At 33.3% G+C, this 10,000-nt stretch overlaps 4 non-coding genes across 4 annotated transcripts; all 4 read left to right on the top strand.

Annotated features, from left to right (window-relative positions):
* The first annotated feature begins 54 nt into the window (after window positions 1-54).
* On the top strand, window positions 55-173 carry LOC145847765 (5S ribosomal RNA). Its single transcript, XR_014371510.1, has one exon. It is a non-coding gene; the product is annotated as a 5S ribosomal RNA (ribosomal RNA).
* A 3,402-nt stretch (window positions 174-3,575) lies between these two features.
* On the top strand, window positions 3,576-3,694 carry LOC145847777 (5S ribosomal RNA). The gene has a single exon (XR_014371521.1). It is a non-coding gene; the product is annotated as a 5S ribosomal RNA (ribosomal RNA).
* Window positions 3,695-6,983: 3,289 nt separating this feature from the next.
* On the top strand, window positions 6,984-8,791 carry LOC145847775 (small subunit ribosomal RNA). Its single transcript, XR_014371519.1, has one exon. It is a non-coding gene; the product is annotated as a small subunit ribosomal RNA (ribosomal RNA).
* Window positions 8,792-8,973: 182 nt separating this feature from the next.
* LOC145847766 (5.8S ribosomal RNA) lies at window positions 8,974-9,126 on the top strand. The gene has a single exon (XR_014371511.1). It is a non-coding gene; the product is annotated as a 5.8S ribosomal RNA (ribosomal RNA).
* The last annotated feature ends 874 nt before the right edge of the window (window positions 9,127-10,000 follow it).

Below are 10,000 nucleotides of genomic sequence, written 5' to 3' on the forward strand. Positions count from 1 at the left end.
TAGGTTTTTTAAACAAACCGAAGGGTTTATAAAGGCTTGTAAACGGTTTCAGACGCCTACGACCATACCACACTGAGCACACCCCATCTCGTCCGATCTGGGAAGTTAAGCAGTGTCGGGCGTGGTTAGTACTTAGATGGGTGACCGCTTGGGAATACCACGTGCCGTAGGCTTTTGCTTTTTGAATTCATCTTTTTTGTACTATTTTTCTTTCTGACCTATTTATACTTATTACTCGTTTATTTACATTTTTTTAACGCTTAAAAGAAAAGTAACTTCTAGTTATTAGCAAATAAAAACGTAAGCCAATCAGATAACGTTATTTGCTGTTTAAACCAATTAGAGCGCTAAAAAAGTGGTTTGACCAGTTTGAGATATCGAAAAAATAATTGCACCATCTTGTAGAGTACAATTTTCTGAGTTAAAATTAATACAATTAGTCTTTTATACTAAAACTTAAAAGTTTTTTTGTCCACAAACAAATCACTTGAAAAATCAAACGAAAATAAATTTTGCACTTTTGTATTGTGAGTCATAATAAGTTATTTACTGTTACCAACAGATACTAGCAAAAGCTTCTTAAAGTTTTGTATTAACTTAATGTATTTGTAATAAATTTTTACTTAATAGAAACTATTGAATTACGTTTACTTAGTTTACTTTTGTATGTGTATTAAATATATAGCAATTTTGTTTGAACTTAAATAAGGACTATTAAACTATTAAAAGAAAACTATCAAAGTTTACTAACTCAAAAGCTAAATCTTAGTTTTATTGTTATAAACATTTATGTTGTAATTTACTAATAACTAAATGAGTTTATTTCAAACAAAAAGAATTAAATAATGTTATGTTATGTCAAGCCTCCTATATGAGGTATATAGGTATATAAGGTATACAAGCTTATGTTTGAAAGTTATAATAATAAAAATAAAAATAAATATTTAGTTGGTAAAATTTGTATGTTTTAATATGCTTTGAAATTAGAGTTAGTATAGAAGTTTTTTTTTAAGTATAATAAATATAAATATTTAGTTACTAACAATAAACTAAAATACCAATTTTGTAGTTATTACAAAAAAAAAAACAAAAATATTATACAAAAGTTTCATAATTATAAGCTTTGAATAACTTTACTTCATAACTATATTCATGTTTGCATATTTAAATTATAAAAAGTTAGTGTTTTGTGTATTGACTTTATGATTATTTTATTTTAGTAACTGTTAGTTTTATACTTTAATAAAAGAAATATGGTTAACAAGTAAGTTAAAAATGAAAGAAGCATAAAAAAACACACTATTTAACTGCTTATTCAATAGTTTGATTATTTAATTATTTTTCTGTTATATAGTTTAATCGTATTGTATAAAAAATACAGAGGTTAAAAGTAAGTTTGAATAAAAATAAAACAAAACATATAAAAAACAGTTCAAATACATAGTTTTTTTTTTTAATGTTCGCGATGGAGAAAACAATGGAGAAAATTTAATTCTTTAATAATAAGTAGTAATTTAAAAAAAAATAATACAAATAAAGTTATACAATATATATACAATAGTTTGTCAAACTAGGCAAAAAAGAGTAGGCCACCACTACAATCCAATGTTCCAACTGGAAATTCAATGAGATCGTTACTGTACTTGTGATGAACGTTGATAATCCCAAAGATTGTAAGTCGAAGGCCTTACCCAACCTAACCAGCGCACTGGTTTTCTTACAACTGAATTAATCAACATTTAATATTGAATATAATCATTATTGATAGATAGAGGAATGTTGACAATCAACAACAGATTGTAAGTCAAAGGCATTACTCGACCAAAGTACCCACAACCTAGATTGAACAACATTTATTAGATAGATTTGTTTATTGATAGATAGAGAAATATTGACAATCCACAACAGATTGTAAGTCAAAGGCATTACTCGACCCAAGTACCCACAACCTAGATTGAACAACATTTGTTAGATAGATTTGTTAAATAGATAGATAGTACAGTATAATCTCAAAGAATTTGAAGTTGAACATTGAACAATAGTGGCCACCATTTCAGGCCTGCTGGCAGCTAGATTACAGCCCCCGGCTACGCAGACCTGCAATATTGATGAAAAAAAACAGTATTATATATTTCCGAATCTGACTTTGAGTACTTTTTATATATTATTAACAAAGTTTTTTAGGGGTAATATCTGTTTAGTTCTTTAATATATCTTTAAAATAAAAACACTAAATTAATAACATAATAATAATAATATTTTGTTTTTAATTCGTTAATAAAGTTATTTAATAATATTATATATTAAATGTATATAATAAGTTTAAGTAATAAAATAAATATAATATAACAAATATATTGTATAATAATAATTTTAAAATTAGTAAAAAATAAATAAACATAGTTGAGTTATCAAATTAAACAAACTAGAACGTCAAGTATTTAATTACTAAAATTAATTTAATTTAAATTCAAATTGACACTGTAATTGACATGTAATTGTAATTGACAAAATTATAAAAATCAACCTATTTATATAGCAAAATATTTCTTTATCTTTGTCGTGGCGTTGGGTCTTTGGTCTTGACAGCTAACTCATAAGCGGAAGGTTGTGAGATCGAGTCCCGCTAGTCGTCACGCAAGACATATACTTGAGAGCCGGAGTTAAATTTCTTTGTCATTTGAATTTGAACGCCTGCTAGACAGGCAATTTTTTTGTTATTTAGTGATTTATTAAAGCAGTTTTGCGTTTTACGTTTTTAGCAGACATGCAGTTTCCACTATGACATTGTTTACGTTAATTAATTGTCTCTCAAAATATATTTATATTATATCACATTAAATGAAAAAATAAGTTAACTATCTTATATTAATTTAAATAACGTTTATATAACCTTTTACTAAATTTTTATAAGTTTAATATTCTTATCAATTATTTTATATATTACTTTTTTAAGGTGTTTAAAACTTTTAGAAGCTGTATGTAATGTCTTTTAGTTTAATAGTTCTGTTAAACTATAAAAAAATATAAACATGGTTGAGTTATCAAATTAAACAAAATAGAACGTCAAGTATATAATTACTAAAATTAATTTAATTAAAAAAAAATCTCAGGTAATCTAAAATGTCAGGAATTATTTAAAAATAAATATAAATTTAAAACTTATTATATTGAAAAGATTGATGAATAATACTCTTGAATGTATGCAATGTTTGTATTTGTAATGCAATAACATAAATGGATAGATCAATGACAAATTGTAAACATATTGTATTATTTTATTTTACGATTTTATTTATTTAATTCAATAATTCAATAAACTTTACTTCTACTTGTCCTGGTCTTAGGTAATTTATAGATAACAATTATTTAAACAAACACTTTTGTACAGTTACAATACAGTTTTAGTACAGTTTGGGAGTAACTGTTGATAAAAAAAAACAAAAAAAAAGGTTAATTCAGGTTAAAATTTTATAAGGAATAATTTTAAAATATCAAATTGATTGTAAATCAAGTGCAAATAGGTTTTTTAAACAAACCGAAGGGTTTATAAAGGCTTGTAAACGCTTTCAAACGCCTACGACCATACCACACTGAGCACACCCCATCTCGTCCGATCTGGGAAGTTAAGCAGTGTCGGGCGTGGTTAGTACTTAGATGGGTGACCGCTTGGGAATACCACGTGCCGTAGGCTTTTGCTTTTTGAATTCATCTTTTTGTACTATTTTTCTTTCTGACCTATTTATACATATTACTCGTTTATTTACATTTCTTTAACGCTTAAAAGAAAAGTAAATTCTAGTTATTAGCAAATAAAAACGTAAGCCAATCAGATAACGTTATTTGCTGTTTAAACCAATTAGAGCGCTAAAAAAGTGGTTTGACCAGTTTGAGATATCGAAAAAATAATGGCACCATCTTGTAGAGTACAATTTTCTGAGTTAAAATTAATACAATTAGTCTTTTATACTAAAACTTAAAAGTTTTTTTGTCCACAAACAAATCACTTGAAAAATCAAACGAAAATAAATTTTGCACTTTTGTATTGTGAGTCATAATAAGTTATTTACTGTTACCAACAGATACTAGCAAAAGCTTTTTAAAGTTTTGTATTAACTTAATGTATTTGTACTTAGTTTAAATTAATAGAGTTTATTTGGTTTACTTTATTATGTGTATTGAATGTGATACAACTAAAACAAAACAAACAAGGAGAGTACTTGAATAGAACCAACACAATTTACAGACCAGTTGTGTACTAAACTTAAAGCAATTCTGAATAGTGAATATGCAGTTATTATTATAAGTTCAAAGTTCACTTTAACTTAATTTAATGTATTTTGTAAATTGGTTTTATTTAATAGATAGTAGTGAATTACTTTATTTAATTTACTTTAGTATGTGTTATATAACTTTATTTAAACAAGAAGCAAAACGGGATTATACTTTCAATAAACTACACAATTTACAGACCAGTTGTGTACTAAATTTAAAGCAATTCTGAATAGTGAATATGCAGTTATTATTATAAGTTCAAAGTTCATTTTTATTTATTTTAATGTATTTTGTAAATTGGTTTTATATAATAGATAGTAGTGAATTACTTTATTTAATTTACTTTAGTATGTGTTGTATAACTTTATTTAAACCAGAAGCAAAACGGGATTATACTTTCAATAAACTACACAATTTACAGACCAGTTGTGTACTAAATAAAAAGCTATTGTGAATAGTGAATATGCAATTGTTATTATAAGTTTATAAGTTCACAGTTTACAAAAGCTTAACAATTTAGTTATTATTTTGTTCATATTTGCATATCTAATTTATGAAAAGTTAGTGTTATGTGTATTGGCTTTTTAATTTCTTTATTTGTAGAACTGCTAGTTTTATATTCTAAAGAAACATGTTTAAATAAATATGTTTAACAAGTAACTTAAAAATGGAAGAAATATATTGTATATATTGAACTATTTATATTTATTCTAGCTATTTGCTTAGTGTATTTATTAATGTGATTATTTTATTTTGTTGTTTGTCTTATAGTTTAATCGTATTGTGTTGAAATATATATAACAAATACAGAGGTTTAAAGTAAGTTTAAATGAAAATAAAATAAGACATATAGTTGAAATTATAAAATTATAAGTTTAAAAAAATAGTTTTTTTTTTTTTTTCTTTGTTTGTTTGATTGTTTGTTTATTATATAATCGCGACGTTTCATTTTATTACTTTTAAGCATACTAAATATAATAATAGGTATAGTTATAGGAAAAATTCTATTAGTTTCTAATGTAATAAAAAAGTTTATTTCCACAAATAAATAAATACCTGAAAAATCAAATGAAAAATAAATTTCGCACTCTTGTATTGTGAGTCATAATAGGTTATTTACTGTTACCAACAGATACTAGCGAAGGCTTTTTAAAGTTCTATGTTAATTCAATGTATTTGTACTTAGTTTTATTAAAATGACAGTATTTTTAGTTAAGTATGTTTATTTAACGTTGTGTAACTCAAGTAAAACCAGAAGCAAATAAGGAGACTACTTTCAATAAACTACACAAATTAAAAATATATTATTATTTATAAATCAATCGTGTTGTGTTTCAAAATACATTTTTCAAATAATGTTTTACAAGTATTTATCAGTTATTTAGTTTTCTTTTTATAGTTTAGCTGTATTGTTTTATTTATTTGTTATTATTTTTATTTAATTGTTTGCTTATTATATTTATCGCCATGTGCTTAAAAAATAAAACAACTATAAAGGTTTAAAAAGTAAGTTTAAATAAAAATAAAATGAAACATATAAAATAAGTTTATGATTTTTTTATTATTATTATTTTTATTTAATTGTTTGCTTATTATATTTATCGCGATGTGCTTAAAAGAATAGAACAAATACAAAGGTTTAAATTGTAAGTTTTAAATAAAATAAAATGTAACATATAAAATAAGCTTATGTTTGATTTTTTTATTTTATTTTTATTTTTTTTATTTAATTGTTTGTTTATTATATTTATCGCGATCTGCTTAAAAAAATAAAACGAGTATTAAGGTTTGAAAAGGTTATTAAATAAAAATAAAATGAAACATATAAAATAAGCTTATGTTTTTATTTTTATTTTTTTTTTTATTATTATTTTTATTCAATTGTTTGTTTATTATATTTATCGCAATGTGCTTAAAACGATAAAACAAATATAAAGATTTAAAAAGTAAGTTTAAATAAAAAATAATACAAATAAAGCTTATTTATAATAAACAAACATATTTAAAACATTATAAAAAGTAGTTTATATATATTATTTTTTATTTATTTCTTTTAAACATATTAAATAAAGTATAAAAAAAGTATTAAAACATTTAAACGTAGCATAAATAAGCTTAAAATATTAAAAAAATTGAAAAGAAACAAAGAAATTTAAAAAAAATCGGGAAAAATCGGCAAAAAAGTTCAACAACAACATTTGAGCATCATACGCGTATGCATTACTTTACACTAGTGAGAGAGACGTGTTTGTGCGTTCGGTCGACTTGGCGAGAAAGCGGGCTTAAAGCATTACTGTTTAGCACCCGAGGCGCGGCTATTGCAGCGGCGGCGAACGTGCTATGTAAACGCATCGGAGCAGCGTATGAAAAACTACAAGCGTCCAGCGGCGGTAGGCTTATAGCTTTGCGAAGTCGTCGAGACGAGTAGCCGACGCAGGCACGGCTCGAGGCGGGTAACTGCAGCAGACAGATGGCGTGTTGCTGCTGACGAGTTAACCGGCAGAAGGCAAACGGTTGGTCGGGAGAAAGAACAGTCAGTTGTATAGCTGCATGCTGCAGTCGACGCGGGCTGGCGCTTTAAACAGCAAAAGGCCGGCGCCGACTTTCAGTAACGTTCGCAAGGCTTTTAAGCCGAGTGATAGAAAAGGTCTGTATTTATACAGTAAAAACGCTCAGTCGAGCAACGGGTTTAAACGCCCTCGGATAGTTATCTGGTTGATCCTGCCAGTAGTCATATGCTTGTCTCAAAGATTAAGCCATGCAAGTGTAAGTACGAGCTCACGTACAGTGAAACTGCGAATGGCTCATTAAATCAGTTATGGTTCATTTGATTGTACGCTTTTACATGGATAACTGTGGCAATTCTAGAGCTAATACATGCGTAAAGCGCCGAACTGACGTGAGGCGCGCATTTATCAGACCAAAACTAACCGGCTTTCGGGTCGTTACAATGGTGACTCTGGATAAGCTTGCGGATCGCACGGCCTAGTGCTGGCGACATCTCATTAAAGCAACTGCCCTATCAACTATCGTCGGTACGGTATCGGCCTACCGAGGTTGTAACGGGTGACGGAGAATCAGGGTTCGATTCCGGAGAGGGAGCCTGAGAAACGGCTACCACATCCAAGGAAGGCAGCAGGCGCGCAAATTACCCATTCCCGGCTCGGGGAGGTAGTGACGAAAAATAACAATGCAGACCTCGTACGAGGTCCTGCAATTGGAATGAGTACACTTTAAACTTTTTAACGAGTATCCATTGGAGGGCAAGTCTGGTGCCAGCAGCCGCGGTAATTCCAGCTCCAAAAGTGTATATTTAAGTTGTTGCGGTTGAAAAGCTCGTAGTTGGATATAGGGACGGCGAGGTTGGTCGGTCGAAAGGCTAGCACTGGCCTCGTTGTTCTTGTTGGTCGGTGCCTTCGCGGTGCTCTTAACTGAGTGTTGCGGTGGTCCGGCAAGTTTACCTTGAAAAAATTAGAGTGTTCAAAGCAGGCTTTACGCTTGTATAATGTTGCATGGAATAATGGAATAGGACCTCGGTTCTATTTTGTTGGTTTTCGGAGCACGAGGTAATGATTAATAGGAACGGACGGGGGCATCCGTACTGTGCCGTTAGAGGTGAAATTCTTGGATCGGCGCAAGACGAACGACTGCGAAAGCATTTGCCAAGAATGTTTTCTTTAATCAAGAGCGAAAGTCAGAGGTTCGAAGACGATCAGATACCGTCCTAGTTCTGACCTTAAACGATGCCGACTAGCGATCGGGCAGTGTCGAACTTAAGAACTGTCCGGCAGCTTCCGGGAAACCAAAGTCTTTGGGTTCCGGGGGAAGTATGGTTGCAAAGCTGAAACTTAAAGGAATTGACGGAAGGGCACCACCAGGAGTGGAGCCTGCGGCTTAATTTGACTCAACACGGGAAATCTCACCCGGCCCGGACACAGCGAGGATTGACAGATTGAGAGCTCTTTCTTGATTCTGTGGGTGGTGGTGCATGGCCGTTCTTAGTTGGTGGAGCGATTTGTCTGGTTAATTCCGATAACGAACGAGACTCTTACTTGCTAAATAGCTGCTCGACCCATTGGGTCGGAGACAACTTCTTAGAGGGACTAGTGGCGTTTAGCCACACGAGATTGAGCAATAACAGGTCTGTGATGCCCTTAGATGTTCGGGGCCGCACGCGCGCTACACTGACCGGATCATCGTGTGTTCCCTAGGCCGAAAGGTCCGGGTAATCCGTTGAACCCCGGTCGTGCTAGGGATAGGGACTTGCAATTGTTTCCCTTGAACGAGGAATTCCCAGTAAGCGCGAGTCATTAGCTTGCGTTGATTACGTCCCTGCCCTTTGTACACACCGCCCGTCGCTACTACCGATTGAATGGTTTAGTGAGGTCCTCCGATTGAGCCTGGTACGTGCGGCAACGCACTCGCCGGTGTTCGAAAAGACGATCGAACTTGATCATTTAGAGGAAGTAAAAGTCGTAACAAGGTTTCCGTAGGTGAACCTGCGGAAGGATCATTAACGAATCGAAATTTGATTTCAAGCGACGTCTCTTCTTCGAAGGGACCGAGCCCTGTAACTGTTATAGTTCGGTCGCGTTGCTTCCTGACAGCGGGAGTAATAATTCAGCACGCAAGTGCTGGCGCGGCCGCTTCTTTTTGAACACGATTTTTTGGTTGCATTGAGATTGATTAACACGAGAGATCTCTTAGCGGTGGATCACTCGGCTCGAGCGTCGATGAAGGACGGAGCTAGCTCCGAGAAGTAATGTGAATTGCAGGACACATTGAGCATCGATATTCTGAACGCGTATTGCGGCCTCGGGTAATCCTGGGGCCACGTCCGTCTCAGGGTCTTTAACACACCGATCCTTTCATTAGTTTGAAAGTGCCTGCGACTCGTTTCTTAATTGAGGAGCGTGTCGTCAAAGACAGCTGGTCTGGCGATTTCACAGCTGAAGCGTGAGCAGCCTGCTGGCCTCGGGTGAGGTAGCAACGACGGTAGGTGCTCGAGAATAAGTTAAGTGACTTCAAAAGGCCGACGTACAAAGCGCATGTACTTTTATAGTACATCACTTTTGACCTGAGATCGGGCGGGACGACCCGCTGAACTTAAGCATATCACTAAGCGGAGGAAAAGAAACTAACAAGGATTCCCCTAGTAACGGCGAGTGAAGCGGGATAAGCCCAGCGCTAAATCCGAGCCTTTTTGGAGGGCGAGGAAATGTAGCGTATGGAATTCAGCATGCGGCGAACCAACGACTGCCCACGTTCTTCTGATCGAGGCCTTTTCCCAGAGCGGGTGTTAGGCCCTTGGCGGCGGTCGTAATTCGTCCTAGCGGTTTTCCCGGAGTCGGGTTGTTTGGAAATGCAGCCCTAAGCGGGTGGTAAACTCCATCTAAGGCTAAATACTGGCTCGAGACCGATAGCGAACAAGTACCGTGAGGGAAAGTTGAAAAGCACTTTGAAGAGAGAGTTAAAGAGTACGTGAAACCGCTTGGAGGCAAACGGAGGCGCCCATCGAGTCGCCGGACGTTTTCAGGCGCTGCGAGAGCTGTCCTACTGTTTGAGTGATCTTCGGAGACTCTTACGGTTGCGCTGGCGTCGCGGCGCTGCACTAGCGTTCGGCGAGGGCCGCGACCGGTTGCTGGGCTGACTTTGGTCGTTCGCAAGGTAGCTCTTCTTCGGAAGAGTGTTATAGGCGTTCGATTAGCTTCGGCTCGGCGACCGA

Source organism: Thalia democratica, unplaced genomic scaffold (genome assembly GCF_965202585.1).
Source record: "Thalia democratica unplaced genomic scaffold, ktThaDemo2.hap1.1 HAP1_SCAFFOLD_1080, whole genome shotgun sequence".
In the NCBI taxonomy this organism is placed as follows: Eukaryota; Metazoa; Chordata; class Thaliacea; order Salpida; family Salpidae; genus Thalia; species Thalia democratica.